This window comes from Canis lupus, chromosome 24 (genome assembly GCF_048164855.1).
Source record: "Canis lupus baileyi chromosome 24, mCanLup2.hap1, whole genome shotgun sequence".
NCBI lineage: Eukaryota > Metazoa > Chordata > Mammalia > Carnivora > Canidae > Canis > Canis lupus.
Window position 1 is genome coordinate 51,648,331 of NC_132861.1, and position 16,574 is coordinate 51,664,904.

The following is a 16,574-nucleotide window of genomic DNA, read 5'->3' on the forward strand; positions in this document are numbered from 1 at the left end:
CCCAGATGGAGGGCACCGAGCCCCGGGAGGCTGAGTGTCCCCAGGCAGAGACGGGGCCCTGTGCAGCAGCCACGGGGGGCTCCCTCGTCACCCTGAGCCTCCCCAGCCTGTGGCATCACCCCAGGGGACCCCGGCCAGACAGGAGGCGGGCTCACTCGGCGGGGGGTCAGGTGCATTTTGTGCAGGAGGGAGGGGTCTCTGCGGCAGTGCCGGGGGGCTTGTCCCTGCATGACCACCATGTCCTTGCTGAGAACTTGCAGAAGTGCCAGCGTGTCCTTGGGCAGAGCTCAGGAGATCCGGGCTCAGCCTGCCCCGAGGCTCAGCTCTATCTACACTCAGCACACACTTCACGGAGTGAGGGCAGAGGGCGTGGAGGGGCTCACGGAACTCAGAGACCAAGCGGGGGCCACGGTCCCCAGAGGCCCAGGGGGAGGTGAAGGGCTTCAGGCCCACCAGCGAAGTCTCCTGCAGGAAGGAGCGGACTGTAGGGCCGAGGGCCGAGAGCCCGCCTGGGGTCTGCAGGGAGGTCCCCACAAAGAGCCCAGCACCCACCCTGTCCTGGGCCGGCCGCATCCGTGTGCTGCGACCAGGAAGGGAGCCTGCAGCCCCCGGTCTCCACGCTGCGTGGGAAGCACCCTGCTCTGAGCAGCTCCCGGGAGAAGGGGTTCAGGGTGGAAAGAAGCTTGCTGTGCAACCTGCGTAAACATGCTCACCATCCAGCCGTCGGGGAAGAAGAGCAAGTGCCACCGGCGGTTTTTACAAATCTGAACCACGTGCCTCCCGAGTGGAGCAGGAGACGGAGGGAGTCCGGCGACAAAGGCACCCTCGTCCTGTGAGAGCGTCTCCTGAACAGGGAGGGTTGGCGCCTGTGGGGGGGCCCCCGGTGCTCCGGGTCCTGGGGCCGGGAAGCTCGCGGTCCCCCTCAGCGCCTTCCTGCGGGGTGAGCTTGGGCGCCCTGCAGCGCCACGCTGGGCCTCTGGGTCCCAAGCTGAGGTTCCCTTAGGAATCCAGCCCCTGCAAGGTGGGGCGGGGCCTACAGAAGACGGGGTCCAGCAGATCCCCTGAACGGGTGCCTCGGGCTGAGTGGTGCGGCGGGAACAGGAGCCACACGGCCTCTTACCCTACAGGGGCCTGTACCCTATGGGGTCTCTCACCCTGCACGGGCCTCACCCTACAGGGGACCTCTCACCCTATAGGGGCCTCTCATCCTACAGGTGCCTCTTACCCTACACGGTTCTCTCACCCTACAGGGGCCTCTCACCCTGCTCACGCCTCTCACCCTACATGGAACTCTCATCCTACAGGGGCCTCTCACCCTACAGGGGCCTCTTCACCCTGCTTGACCTCTCACCCTGCACAGGCCTTGGCCGGGACATTATTCTCACTGAATTGCCAAGTTGCCCCTGCAGGGCGAGGCGGGCTCCCCCTTCCAGAGCGAGTCCACCCTAGCTGCCCGTGATCATGCCAGGAATGATCATTGCTCGTGGAGGAGTTTCCGGTGCCTCAGCCCACGGAGATCCTTCTCCGTGGAAGCAGACACTCGGTGGCTCCTGCGTGACCCCCAGCTCCCGCGGAGCATCAGGGTCACGTCGGAAGACTGCGAGTGGGCCGGGTGGTCTCCAGGGCCCTCTGTGCCCCAGCGACCCCGACACCCATCCCTACGGTCTCCTGCGCCCCCGTGGGGACACCGGCCGGCTTGCCATGTGCGCAGGGCGCAGGGCAAACGTGGGCGGGCGGAGAATCTGCTCCCAGAAAGGCTGTGACGGTTGCGGTTAGTGAGCACCTGTGCTTCCTCGGAGCCGTCTCTCTGTCCCCCCCACCCCGCCCTCGGATACAGGCTGCTTGTTCTGAACAGACAGCCACATGGAACGGCCCCCCTGATTGTTAGTAGCGTTTCCGATCGAGCCGTGGGTCCTTCTGTGGGTTCTCTGTGCCCTCGCTCGGCCGTGGGCCCCACGCCTTCTGCACCTTCTCCTCCCGCCCCCGCCGGCCGCGGCACCCAATGATTGCAGACCGTCCCCCATCCTCCCTGGTGGTAATGGTCCTCCAGGGCTCTGCACGGTTGGGGGAACATCCTCCCCGTCCTGGCGGCATTGGCATCAGCTTGCAGACCCCCGCCTGTCTGGGCTGGGAGCCACCGAGGCATCAATCATCAGTGACCTCATCCCCACTTGATAAAATATGCATTATTACTCTTTCCCTTCTAAGACGTCTCGAGGGGCCCGCGGATTGCAGCTGCTTGCTCCAGGCAAGCAGGGGGTGAGGGCGGGGAAGGCCAGCAGCCCCAAACCCGTGCTCCTTGTCCAGGCCCCTCGCAGCCTTCCCGGGCCACTCATCTAAGCAGGTGTCCGTCGGGATCCACTGCTGTCTCCTGTCTGTCCCCTCGTAACGCCACCCTGCAGGTGCACATTCGATTTGGGGTGCACCCGCTGTCCTCCCCCAATGCATGCTCAGCCCCTTGTGGGTGAACCACGATATTTGTTGAACGAACTGGTCAATGAAGGTATCAAGCAGTGGGCCAGGTGCTTGACGTGCACTGCTGTAGGTGCCTCAACATCTTTAGAATAAGTATAATTATCACCATTTTATAGATTAAAAAATTAGATTTGGAGAAATGAATAACCCAAAGCTGGAATTTCAAATCCACATGTTGGTCTTCCTAAGGCATTTTGTCCCTTGATGTAGCACAAGAAGGAGTGTTGCTCGAATGTCGACCTGGGTCAGCCAAAGGAGCACATGTCCGGTGGCCAGGCCAGGACGTGATCTTCGGGTCGGAAGCAACTACTCCCTCTTCTTAAATCCCAGGACCCCTGGGCTGGGCTGCTCTTTGACCTCTCCCAGCACAGCCTCTTACTGATGTGCATTCTCGTGATCTGTGACTATCTTCTAGGTCTCCCGCACCACCTCAGCTCCTGGGGGCAGAGACCACGTCTGAGTTGTGCTCATAATCTGTAGGCAGAAAGAATTCTCCCCTTCCCGTACAATTCTGCACGAAGCTAACTGCACGTCACACTACTGTAGGAGCTACTTGCTGGCATGTCTGTCTCCCCGCTGGAATGTGAGCCCCGGGTGGTCAGAAGTCACACCCGATTCACCGGTTTCTTCTGAATCTGGCATAGGCATGGACTGTAGTAATGTTGGATGGGTGGGTGATGGGTGGATGGATGGGTGCATGGGTAGTTGGATGAGTAGATGGATGGGTGGGTAGATGGACACATGGATGGCTCAACTGATGCTTGGTAGGTGGATAGATGGATGGATAAATGGATGAATAGGTGGATGGATGGGTAGACGGATGGGTGGGTAGTAGAAGAGTGGGTAGGGAGGTGGAAGGGCAGATGAATGGATGGATGCATGGATGCATGGATGGATGGATGGATGGGCAGATGGATGGGCAGACGAAAGGATAGAAATCAGGCACAGTCATGTGTTCATGATTATGTCTCTCCTCAGGGTTCTTTCTGAGAGATACTTGGGGATCTGAGGATCTATGAACATAGCCAACTGCCGTCATCAGTAACTGAACCTTTCCCAGCTGCGGTCAGAGATGTGACAGCAGAACTAGGGCTGAAGAGGTGCAGTGTTGTTAGCCTTCAGGACGGACAAAGGGGGCCACAAGCCAAAAGGTGGGGGAAGCTTCTAGAAGCTTGCAAAGACAAGGCAGTGGATTCGCCCCTGGAGTCTCCAGAAAGAACATAGCCCTCCAGACACCTTGATTTTAGTCCAGCGGGATCCGAGTGGGACTTTTTTTTTTTTTTTAATTTTTAATTTTTATTTATGATAGTCACACACACACAGAGTGAGAGAGAGAGAGGCAGAGACATAGGCAGAGGGAGAAGCAGGCTCCATGCACCGGGAGCCCGATGTGGGATTCGATCCCGGGTCTCCAGGATCTCGCCCTGGGCCAAAGGCAGGCGCCAAACCACTGCGCCACCCAGGGATCCCCCGAGTGGGACTTCTGACCAACAGAACCATGAGATAGTAAATGTGTGTCGTTCTAGCCACTAAGTTTGTGGTGGTTTGTTACGACAGAAATAAGGAGCTAATACAGGGGTTTGTTATTAGAGAAGCAGGTGAAACGTTCCGGGGATGTCTCTTCCTTGACCTCACGGGCAGCAGGTCCTTTCCGACAAAGGGCACCCCTAGACCTGTGCTCACAATCACCAAGCTGGGCGGGAAACAGTGGTCCCGGGGCCATAGGTCGTCCCGCAGGTGGCGTCACGCTTCCAAAGCACTCTAACGTGCCCGGTGGCTCGTCCAGCCCCATCGCCTTCCTGCAAGGTGTGGCGTGTGGTCCACGAACAGGGCCGTGTGGGCCAAGGGCAGGGTCGTTGAGCCCCCACCACGACCCGGGAAATGGGGCCCCAGGCAGCTGAGACTCCCTCGGGCCATGTCGCCAGCCGGAAGCCACGCAGCTTTTTGGGGGGTTGCCTCTGCCTTGATCGATTCAAGTATGAATGGTCAACTGAACATGGGCCCTAACATAAACCAGTGGGCGTGGTTTTCAGGACTCAAGGATTCCCTCTATCGTCTGCCTGACCTGAAAGTGTGGGCTCAGAGGCCAGCCCTCGGGGCCGAGCCCTCGCTGGGGAGCCGCCAGGGGACACGTGTGTGCAGGGCCAGCCCGAATTCTCCCACAGGAGCTGCACCTAAGGTCACACTCGGGCGCCTGTTCCCCGAGGCTCTCACAGGAGCTACAGTCGGAGCAGCACCAAGGCTGAAGCGGCCGGTGGTTTCGAGCGTGACGAGCGTCTAATTCCAGTAACTACTGGAGCTTAGGTATTGAGAAGCCCTAGGCCGTTGCTGGCCATGGGTTCTTGGTGACTTGCCTGTTACCGGCCGTGCGTGTGCCTGCGTGCGTGCGCGTGCGGTGTCCCACCTATGTCACTGCTGCTCTGCCCGTGGCAGACGGCCGTCACCGCGTTCTGATAATCCCGCAGGGAAGAGGGTGGCAGGCGGAGAAACCTATCCGGGCAACACGTCCTCCTCAGTTTATCATGTGAATCGCGTTCCCAACACAGACACGCACGCAGCCCCTGTCCCTCCACGTGTGTCTCTGTCAACTAGACAGCGTCTCCTGAGTGTGAGTTTTTCGTCGGCCAGAGCATCGTGCTCCGGTCTCAAGGCTGTGCTTTCCTCTCTCGATGCCTGTGTGACGGCGCCTGTGTTGTGTTACTGGTTCTGACCACTGCACGGGGCGCGAGCGTGGCCCACAGCCCTTGATGGTCTGTGGTCCCGGGGACGGGCACCAGGCGGAGTCAGCCTGTGACGCTTTAACAGCGGGAGCCGGAGGCGTCCTGGGGCCCACCCTGGGTCTGTGCTCACCCCGCCTCCCGCCCCGCTGGGAGGGGACGCTCAGGCACCAGGCACTCCGGGTCATTCTTAGCTTGACACCCTGTATGAGTTTCCTGGCGCTGCCATAACAAAGACTCAAAAACTCAGTGGCTTGGGGCAACAGAGACGTATTCTATCGCAGTCCTGGAGGCCAAGAGCCCAAAATCAAGGTGTCAGCAGGGTTGTTTTCTTCTGAGGCCGGGACGGAGACTGTTCCAGGCCTGTCTCCAGATGCTGGTGGCCGCTGACAATCCTTGGCATTCCTTGGTGTGTGATGTGTCACCCAGACCTCTGCTCCATCTACACCGTTCACTCTGTGTGCATGCCCGTCTTGGGGCCAAATTTCCCCTTTTCCTAAGAACACAATCACACGGGTTTAGGGCCCGCCCTAATGACTTATCCTAACTTGACCATCTGCAAAGACCTTCTTTCCAACCCAGGTCACCTCCACAGGTACTGGAGTCACCACTTCACCATATCCTGGGAACACGGTTCGGCCCATGACAGTGTCCAACCTCCCTCTGCCTTGCTCTTATAGGTTATTAGGTAGGTCACTGAATTTAGGGCCCACCTGGATAATCCAAATGAAGCTTTCATCTCAAGATCCTTAACTGCATCTGCAAAGACTCTTTTGCTAAGTAAGATCACACTCAGAGGTTCCAGGGATCAGCACGTAAGTCTATCTTCTTGGAGCCACTGTACACCCCTTGCCAGTGGAGCGGGCACTTGCCAGTTCACCCCAATGTCCTTGCAAGGACTTGATTTTCTAATTTAAGCCAAACACACAGTGTGTCCCTGACCATCAGTGACCTTGAGTGAATACGCAAGGCGGCCTGTCCAGGGTCCCTTCAGTGAGTTCCTGTCAACAGGCTTTGCCCATTTTTCTGTTGGATTTCCCAACATTTTAAAGTAGATTTACGGTAAAAAAAAAAAAAAAAAAAGTTGATTTATGATAATTCTGTTTTTATTTCTTTGAGGACCCTCCATAGGGTTTTCCAGAATGGCTGCACCGGTTTGCATTCCCACCAACAGTGCGCGAGGGTTCCTTTTTCTCTACGACACCTGTTGTTTCCTGGGTTCTTGTCCCAGCCATTCTGACAGGTGTGAGGCGGTATCTCATGGTGGTTTCCATTTGCATTTCGCTGATGCTGAGCGATGTGCAGCATCTTTTTATGTGTCTGTTGGCCATCTGGATGTCTTCTTTGGAGAAATGTCTGTTCGTGTCTTCTGCCCATTTTTAAAATGAATTATCTGATTTTTTTTTTTTTTTTTGGTGTTGGGTTGTATCAGTTCATTGTATATTTTGCATACTAACCCCTTATCGGATATGTCATTTGCAAACATCTTCCCCCGTCCCCATTCAGTAGGTTGTCTTTTTGTTTTGCTGATTGTTTCCTTCAATGTGCAGAAGCTTTTTATTTTGATGAAGTCCCGATAGTTCATTTTTGCTTTTTTTTCCCTTCACTTGCCTCAGGAGGCACATCTAGAAAACCGTTTCTGTGGCTGATGTCAGACAAATCACTGCCTATGCTCTCTTCTAGGATTTCGATGGTTTCACATTTAGGTCTCTGATCCATTTGGGGTTTATTTTTGTGTGCGGTGTAGGAAAGTGATCCAGATACATTCTTTTGGATATGATTCCGTAATTCTACTACTGGGTATTTGCCCCCAAAATACAAAAACACTAATTTAAAAAGATACATGCACCCCTATGTTTACAGCCACATTATCTACAATAGCGAATGATTTTTTAAATATTTTATTTATTTATTCATGAGAGACACATTCATGAGAGAGAGAGAGAGAGAGAGAGGGGCAGAGACACAGGCAGAGGGAGAAGCAGACTCCCTGCAGGCAGCCCGACATGGAACTCGATCCCGGGGCCCCGGGGTCATGCCCTGGGATGAAGGCAGACGCTCAACCACTGAGCCACCAGGGGCCCCTACAATAGCCAAATTATGGAAATAGCCCAAGTATCCATGGACTGATGAATGGATGAAGAAAATGTGGTGTGTGTATATATGATGGAGTATTAGTCACTAAAAGGAGATCTTGCTATTTGCAACGACACGGATGGAACTGGAGGGCATTACGCTAAATGAAATACGTCAATCAGAGAAAGAAATGCCACGTGATCTCACTCATGTGTGCAATTTAATAAACAAAACAATAAGCAAAGAAAAAAAGACAAAAAGATACAGACTTTTTTTAAAGATTTTATTTATTTATTTATTCATGAGAGACACAGAGAGAGGCAGAGACCCAGGCAGAGGGAGAAGCAGGCTCTGTGCAAGGAGACGATGCGGGACTCGATTCCGGGACCCCGGGGTCACACCCTGAGCCGAAGGCAGACGCTCAACCACTGAGCCCCCACCCAGGGGCCCCAAGATCCAGACTCTTACATACAGAGAACAAACAGGTGGTCTCCAGAGAGGAGGTGGGACAGACAGAGGGGATGCAGAGCATCCTGCCCCGCGGTGCGCCCTGAGAAATGTATGGACCTGTTAAGTCACTATATTGTACGCCTGAAACTAATACTATATGTTAATTATAACTCAATAAAAAAAATAAAATTGATTTATGGCTGTTTTTTTTTGTAAAGGAGCAAATGGGGAAAAGAATGAAACGGGATTTGTTTGTGAACACGAGGGAGGGGCCCGAGCCCTCTGGAAATGCCTGGAAGGGGTTTCTGGTGGGGTCGGCGCTGGGCAGTGGTAACCGGGGGGAGAGGCCAGAAGCAGGACGGGGAGCCGTCGTGCCCCCTCGGGGGTGTCCTCAAGGAGACTGCTCCCGTCCCCCCACCCCCCGCGCGGCTCCTGCTGGGCCTCGGGGGCATTTCCTGATACTCATGGAGCAACACGCTGGCCGACCTGTCCCCAAGCCACCTGGCCTGGGTGTGCGGCCCGGCCTCTTGGTGCCCGCTCCCGCCCCAGGCACAGCAGACCTGCTCCCGGGCACCTGCCGGCCGGGCCCCACCCCGCGATCCCGCCCGCGGAGAGCACGGCCCGTCTGCTCCCTGCTGGCCGAGGATCCCCAGGAGGACGGCGCAGCAGGTGTCCCGCCCCCCGGCGGGCAGGGGTCACTCCCGGGGAAGCCCGAGCGCCAGCTCCCCGCACCGTCCTTCCCAGGGAAGCGTGAAGCCAGGGGACGGGCCTCCCGCAACAGCCCTGGCACCGTCCCCTGCCCGGGAAGTGGCCCTGCCCCGGTGGAGAGGCGCCAGCAGGGCCCGCGGGCACGGGATCCCCAGGGTCGGGCCAGGAAGCCGGGGCCACGTGGGTCCTGCAGACAAAGCTCGCGTGTCGTGCGACGAGCAGGGGCCGCAGGCCAGGGACCCACGCTGGCCTGGCAGCCGCGGCCCGGGACCCGCGGGGTCCCCCGATGCTGCCCGTCTCGGGGTCCCCACCTGGCCGCCCCCCGCTCTCCGTCCTCCCCACGGCGCCCTCAGCCACCTCGAAGCCGAGCGCTCCTGTCCACGGGGCGCCGCGAAACTGGAGCAGCTGCTATATTTAACACAGAACCACTTCCTGTTGCCATGACAACCGATTCTAAAATTAGAAACGCCACACACGCGTGCGCACACACGCACACGCACGGGGTAGATGCCGAGCTGCTCCAGCTGCCTCCATCAGTCCCCAGGCCTGGCCCCGTGTCGCCCGCGCTGGCTGCGGACGGCCACCGACCGCCCCTCCCCGCGCGGCTCCCGTCCTGCCTGGCTGCCCTGGGAGCTGCCTCCGCTCCACGCCCGGAGGGTGGCCCTGGGACCCGCTGCCGCAGAGGTGGGGGAGCCGAGGGCCAGGCCTCTGTCGGGGTCCCCGGGGTCCCTCGGGTGGCCCCCCCGAGTGCCCCTGCCTCACGGCAGGCCGGCGGCGCCCCGCTGGCGTCTCCCTGTCCCGGGCCTGGCCTCCAGCCGCACCCAGCCCCGCCCGCTGCCCCCCCCCCAGCCCCAGCAGGCTGGCCCTGGGTGACGTCGCACCTCTCGGACACTCGGGCTTCCCCTCCTCCCGGGCCTTCCTCCCTGAAGTCCTGCCCCCACCGCCCGCTCCGGGCCCAGCAGCTCGCTGGCTCTGCTCCGCGCGTGACCGCCGTCCTCCCCGTCACCCACCTGCGGAGCTTCTGCAAGCCTCGGCCCCCGACTACTGCTCATCCAGCCTCTTTGTCTCAGTCGTCACCCCGTGTGCGCGGTTCTGTACGTTTCAACACGTGCGCGTGCAGCTGCGTGTAGCCGCCGGGACGGTCAGGACGCGGCCGGGACCCCGCTCCAGCGCCCCTTGAAAGCCCCCGGTGCTACGCCTCTGTGGCCACACCTGGCCCCCCACTGGCCCCTGGGGACCACGTCGCTCCACCTCCTCGCTGGCGTCCTTCCCACGATGGCTCATAACTGGACTCCAACATGAGGAGCCTTTTGACAGTGGCCACCGGCACTTAGCCTTCGGGGTCCGTCCGGGTTGCCGCCTACCAGCGGGGGGTCCGCCCGATGGCCCAGCGCGCCCCGCGGTGCGATGTATCCCGTCTGCTTAGCCGTTCAGCCGGGAAGGGACGTTGGGGATCTTCAGACTTGGGTGGTAACAAACAGAACGGTCAGCAACCTCCACGTGCAGGCCTGGGTGAACGTGACTGTCCTCCGGAAAGGCCGCCTGCCCCAGAGCAGGGGTGGCCAGTCGTGTGTGAGCACGTGGTTATCTTTCCGAGCCACCGTCCCCGGCGGCTGTGCCATTTAGTGCCCCGCCCGTGGGGCCTGAGCTCCCGGCCCCGCATCCCGGCTGGACTTCGTGCACTTGGTGCTGTCACCCCCCACCCCCGGCCCGTTGTAACAGGTGTGTGTGGCCGTGCTGATTGGACACTGTCACCAGTGTCTGAGGACAATGCTGCTTTCCTTACATTTAACGAATGCCCCGTCCCCTGGTGGAGAGTAATTTTGCATCATCTGTACGATTTTAGCCCGCTGAGGGGCCACGGCCCGTGTCTGATAGGGACCCACCCAGGCTCCTCAGCATGCACGACCGCTGTCCCGTTCGCACACTCCTGGGGCAACCTGCCGGGATCACCAACAGCAGGGACGCCCTGACCGTAAGGCTCACGTTTACCCAACGTGGCTGCGAGGCCCGGCACCTGCGTTGCCGCAGGGAGTCCTCCGGCCCCGCGAGGTGGGCGCTGCCACGGCCTCGCTCTCGCGCTGAGCAGCCGAGTGACATCATGCGACCGTATGAAAAGGCCGTCAGAGAGGAGACGGAAGTTCTAGGGAGAGAAGTGCAAGAGGCAGCTGGTCACTCACGATTAGCGGCGCCATCCCTCTGGTTGCCGTGATGCCTGTGGCATCTGTCAGCTTTTGAGGTATCGCAATTGGCCGCAATTTTTTGTCATTCTAAAATATTCACTTTTATACCCAAATTTGCAGGACGCCTGGGGGGCTCGGTGGTTGAGCGTCTGCCTTTGGCTCAGGGCGTGACCCTGGGATCCTGGGATCGAGTCCCACGTCGGGCTCCCGGTGAGGACCCTGCTTCTCCCTCTGCCTGGGTCTCTGCCTCTCTCTGTGTCTCTCATGAATAAATAAATAAGATCTTTAAAAATATTTAATAATAAGAAATTTAAGAATAAATAAGACCTTTAAAGATAAAATCAATAAAATAAAATAAAATAAAATAAAATATAAAATAAAATAAAATAAATTCGTATTTGCCATTTTTCTCTTTCTTATAGAACTCCCCTCCCCGGGTTGTACAATCTTCCGGCCCCACACACCTGCAGACACCCCTGCACCTGGGGAGTCAGGGCCAGAGGGTGACTTTGCTCCCCTGCTCGAGATTGTGGATCCAGGAGGTGGGCAAAGGTGGGAGGGCCCAGCAGTGCTCAGGGTCCTGTGTTTGGGGACAGAGCCCACCCGGCATGACACCCAAGCATGGGTGGGGGGGGCAGCAGGAAGTGGCTCCTGGCAGGCCTGTCCTCCCAGAGGGAGTGTGGGTGGCAGGGTCTGTCCCCATGAGCCCCACCACTTCATTCGGTGCCTCCTGAGGGCGCTGACGCCAGCCATGTCGAGCTGGACACGAGCCCCCTTTGCAGAGAACGGGTCGTGCAGCATCTGAGAGTCCACGTGCCAAGCGGCAGGCACTCGGCAGCGGGTTTCGTGGATGCACTTCCACGCACTCGTCCTCTGCACAGTCACGCGTCTCGCATCTTACCGTCACGCCTGGAGCAAAGCCCGACGACGTGGCCTTCCAGCAGGTGCTGGCCAGACCGTGAGGCCGCAGGACAATTATTCTAAGCTAAATCTGCTTTTGTTTGGTGTTCTCTGGCATTTCCCCGGCTTACTGTCGCCAGTCCCACAGAGCAGGTGTCCTCCCTTGGTTCCTGCCACACATTTCATAAGCGTTTCCCATGAGCGATGCACAGGGAGTCCCTTGTCACAGCCACTCAATGCTGCACGTGCCCAGGCAACACTTACCCTGCTCACGCGCCCGTGACTTGGGTGCGGATGTGTGGGGCAGCCCCTCCCTGTGCCCTGGAAGGTGGGAGTGTGGGGTCCCCTGAGGCCTCACTCGCTCACACGTGGGTGGTTGATGCTCCGGGACTAGGGACCCACGCGGAGCTCTCTGCTGCCACACCCGAGCGCCCGGCCTCTCCGTTGGCCTGGGCTTCCTCACGACATGGCGGCGGGTGACAAGGGTCTCAAGAGATTGACAGGCCGAGGGAAACTTCCTGGCCCTGGAGGCCATGCAGGATCCCCGACACGGCGTGCGCTTTAGTGAGGCGGCCACCAGGTCTCGAGTTTCAAGAACAGAGGAAGGAGACTCCACCTGGAAAATTCTGGAAGCATGTGGGGACTGGAATCCTGAGGGGAAGCACCGACCCACCGTGGGGAGTGCGTGCAGCCTAGGTGCTTTCCCCGCTGGCCGTGCCCACGAGACCCCGTCTGGGGACGACCTTCCCAGACAGCCCCGGCCCTGGCGCTGCTCCAGCTCCCGGGGGCCGCGGCCTGGGCCGGTGCTCACCCTGCGGTGTCCTCGTGTCCGCAGGAGCACGTGAGGCCCACCCAGCCCCAGCTGACGGCGGGGACCGCACGGGGCGGCTCCAGGTGTTTGCAGGGCACAATCCCCATGTCGCCGCTGCCCCAGGCCTTCACCGTCCGGTCGAGGGAATCAGATTCACGCACGTTCTCTGAAGGACACGCGCTCCCGTCTCTGTCCTTCTGACTCCCCTTCCCTGTCCCGCTCCCCGGTCCCAGCAGGAGGGAACAGGGCAGCGCTCGCAGCCTCTGGGAAGGACCGGCTTGGTGGAAGCAGAGATCTCACGTCCTGCAGACTTCCTGATTTTGCTTCTGGAACCGCAGGCCCCGAGATGGAGAGCGTCCGCCGCGGCGCCGTCTTCCCTTGGCTCATGTCCACGTCGCCACCGCCAGGTTGCGAGCTGCCTGCGGAGAGGCCCGGTGGCCAGGACTGAGCAGGCCTGACCACAGCCACTGAGGGAGGAGAACAGGCTCCGGGGATCTGAATGCCCCCCGCAGCCACGTGAAGGAGCTTGCGGGTGGAACGTCCTGCACCCTCCGGGACACCGACGACCCTGCTGGCGGCTGGGCTACGGCCTCGGGGACCACACAGGACAGGGGCTCCCAAGCTCACGGGTTTCTGGGGGATAAAGAATGTCTCTGAGGCCGCTAAGTTTGGGGGTGACCTGCTTTGCAGCAGCAGGGAGCTGCTGTGTCCTTCCCGCCAGCTGAACGTAGAGTGCCCGCCCAGCTTCGGGGGTGCGGAGCCCCAGGAAGGAAGGCCGGCCCGACCCCCGAGGTGGACAGCCAGTGAGCAAGAAGCGGTCTGTGGCAGCGAGCTGTGGGGTCGTGCTCGCCGCACACACTCCGTTCCCCACCCGGCAGGTGGGTGGCTGCGCGGTGACCGAAAAAGACATTTCCAGATCCACGCAGACAAGGGGGCCCGGAAATAAACGGAAAAGAAAGCAGAACACATAGAAAAGTTTTAAAACCTAGATCATCTGCAGAAGCCAGAGCAGAGTCTGGATGGAACCACGCTATTTTTATCAGAAAAAGGAGCCCGTGAGGAGAGACTCGAGGTGGAAACCCCGCCAGCTGAGGGGCCCGTCAGATGGCAGCGGCAGGAAGCTCGTCGTGGAGGGACAAAGGGCCGTATGGCGGAGCCCGGAACGCGCCAGCACCAGACAGCTCTGCAGGCTGCTCCTGATCGGCTCGAGCTTCTCTTTGGCCAAATGACAGATTGTAGGGAAGGAGAGTCTGGCGGAGGGACCCCAGCTCGGATCCGAGTCTCCACCGCCAGGCCCGGCGGCTCTTCCTCTTCCACACCCGGGGCCCCCAGGACGGGGCAGGAGTCCGCAGCCCCCAGGACCCAGCACTGGGGACCTCCCAGAAGCCCCGGGGCGGGGCAGGAGTCTGCAGCCCCAAGGACCCAGCACTGGGGACCTCCCAGAACCCCCCGGGATGGGGTAGGAGTCCACAGCCCCGAGGACCCAGCCCTGGGGACCTCCCAGAACCCCCCGGGATGGGGTAGGAGTCCACAGCCCCGAGGATCCAGCCCTGGGGACCTCCCAGAACCCCCCGGGATGGGGTAGGAGTCCACAGCCCCAAGGATCCAGCCCTGGGGACCTCCCAGAACCCCTGGGATGGGGCAGGAGTCTGCAGCCGCGAGGGCCCAGCACTGGGGACCTCCCAGAACCCCCGGGATGGGGCAGGAGTCTCCAGCCCCGAGGGCCCAGCACTGGGGGCCTTCCAGACCCCCTCCCTCCCCCCGAAGCCTCCAGCTCTGCACAGAGCACTTGGCGTTGGCCGACGTTTCTGCTCAGGATTCTCCGTGGCGTTGCCTGCGGCCCCCGGGGGTACAGCCCCGCTCTCTGAGGACCCTGGACGACTGTCCGCCTGGGCCACAGAGGAGCCCCGGGGGTTCCCGCTGCACCAGGTAGCAAGTTAAGAGGTCGGCGTGGACTCTGCCCAAGCCCCCTCGTGCTTCCCCCGGGCCCAGTGCAGACGGCGGCGACCTGGCCAGCGACGGACGGACGGCAGCCCCCGCTCTGTGGCTCCAGGGACAGTAGAGCTGCTGGGGCGGAGACCTCCTGGTCCGCACGCGTCCGTGGGGCACGCGGGGCCCTCGTCCCCGTCCAGGGAGGCCTTCATCATTGACACCTTCCTTCTGCGTGTGAGCTTCTCCCTTCGAGGCTCCAAGGAATGAAAGTGAGGCATGTCCCCTAGGACTGGGGGTGTCCGGGGGTGGAAAGGAGGGGCCTGTGGAGACGAGACGGCCCCGTCATCCCTGCAGGTCACACGCACCGCCGTGGGCGGCAGGGGACGGAACTGGCCAGCATCTGGAGGGAGCCTGGGCCTGGAGCCAACCCTGGGGGTGGAGGCCCCGGGACCCCCGGCAGCGCAGCAGCTCCCGCGAGGGAGGACGTGCAGCCCCCACGCCCACCTCCACGTCAGGAGACCAACCTCAGGCGCGAGAAGTGGCCCTGGGGTGTGCTCTGGAGCCTCAGGGTCCCCGCCCACCGCAACACACAGCACTTCTGTCCCCCGCCCTGGGGCGAGCTGTCCCCCTGGCCTGCCCCTGCTGCCCCCCGGCGACCCCGGGCCCCCAGGAGTGGGGCCTTGGGGCCCAGGGACGTCTCCCCACCTCCCAACTTGGCCCCGTGATGGTGCTTCCCTCCCCCAGACGGCAGGACAGCCCGGCCCTGCTCTCCCGCTGCCTCCTGCGTCCCCTCCCTTCCTCTCTGTCTCCACCTCGCTCTGTGTCTCCATGTCTCTGTCTCTGCGTCTCTCTGTCTCCGACCAGATCAGTGATTAATCAACTCTGCAACTGAGGGTTGTCATGTTAATCCACCGAATGCAGGGGCGGTGTGGCCTAGAGCACCTGTCACGCCGTCTCACAGGCTCAGGCTCCCCGCGCATTTATTGAGCGCCTTCTGTGTGCAGCTCAGCATCCTCGCCTGTCCTCTCGCCCGAGAGCCCAGGGCGCTGACCTCCGCTGGGCCGAGTCACCTCGCGTGGGCAGGCTCCACCCCCCGCACCGCGTCTGGCGGCTCGCAGACGAGGGTTCCGGGGGTTTGGCTGCAGATGTGGCTGCGGCTGGGGCGGCTGCGGTCGGGGTGCCCGGTGCCGGCGCGAGGGGCCAGGCGCTGCTTTCTTCCCGAGAGCCCTTGGTTTGGGCGCGGGGCAGGTGGCGCCCGTCAGCCGCGCCCACAGGAGCCCCGGAGGCCAGCGTGTCCCGGGCCCTGTACCTCCACCGCGACACACTGTTAGCGTCAGGCGTCCTCTCGAGTGCGCCCGGGAGCCGCGTGAGGGCAGGGCAGGACACAGCAGCCCCTTGCTAAGCTCGCAGACGTCGGTTGGGTCAGCGCCTGGAGGCTCTAACTCTGGGCCAGGTGGGAGCAGCAGCGTCGGGGGCGGCAGGGAGCTCAGCACGACGGCCCCTCGTGACCAAGCGGGGAGCCCTTGGAGGCCCCTTCCCCGGGGTGGGCGCTGCGGGCGTGGGCCTCCCCCTCCCCGCTCCCCTGATGCTGCCTTCGCCCGGCCCGCCCCCGTCTCTCCTGCTGGGGCAGCCAGTTCAAGCAAAAGGAACAGTGGGCAGATGCCGTAGGTGACGTTTTCTTGGCACTCCCGAGAGAAAACAGGAATCGGGGCTCACAAGCCCTGCTGCCTGCGAGGGGAGGGGAGAGGAGGGGTGGGGAGGGGAGGGGAGGGGAGGGGCCCGCCCCCCAGAGGTCAGCAACTGGGGCTGACCGGGCAGGCGGCCGGAGTCGGGGTGCGAGCCCAGGGCCCGGCTGGGGGGCTTGCACCGGCCCCTCCTCCTGCAGGTGCGCGCCGAGCGCATGCCCGTGTTTGCACGTTGCTGTGCTTTCACGTCGGCCATTGGCAAAGATAAACCCCAAGTGTGTTGCCAAAGGAAAACCCGCGGCAGATATTGTCAACGGGGGGCAGGGGGGAGGGAGGCTTCAAATGAGTCAGAATCAATTAATTTTACCCCAACACCTTTTGTCGCTGAATATTCATATTACACGTGTGGGGGGGGAGGGGGATGCAAATTGATTCCCACCACACTCACGTGCCAGGGAAACGTGGCGCCTTTGTTCCTCCGTCCCTCCGTCCCGCTTGGGCCTTGCTCCAGACTCCCAGCCACCGGGCTGAGGTTCCCCATCTGACGTCAGCATTTAAATTAGCCCGCCGGGTCATAGGGCCATCTCTCGATGTCACCCCCGGCCCCCTCATCCCCGCACCCTGACATCTGGGGTTT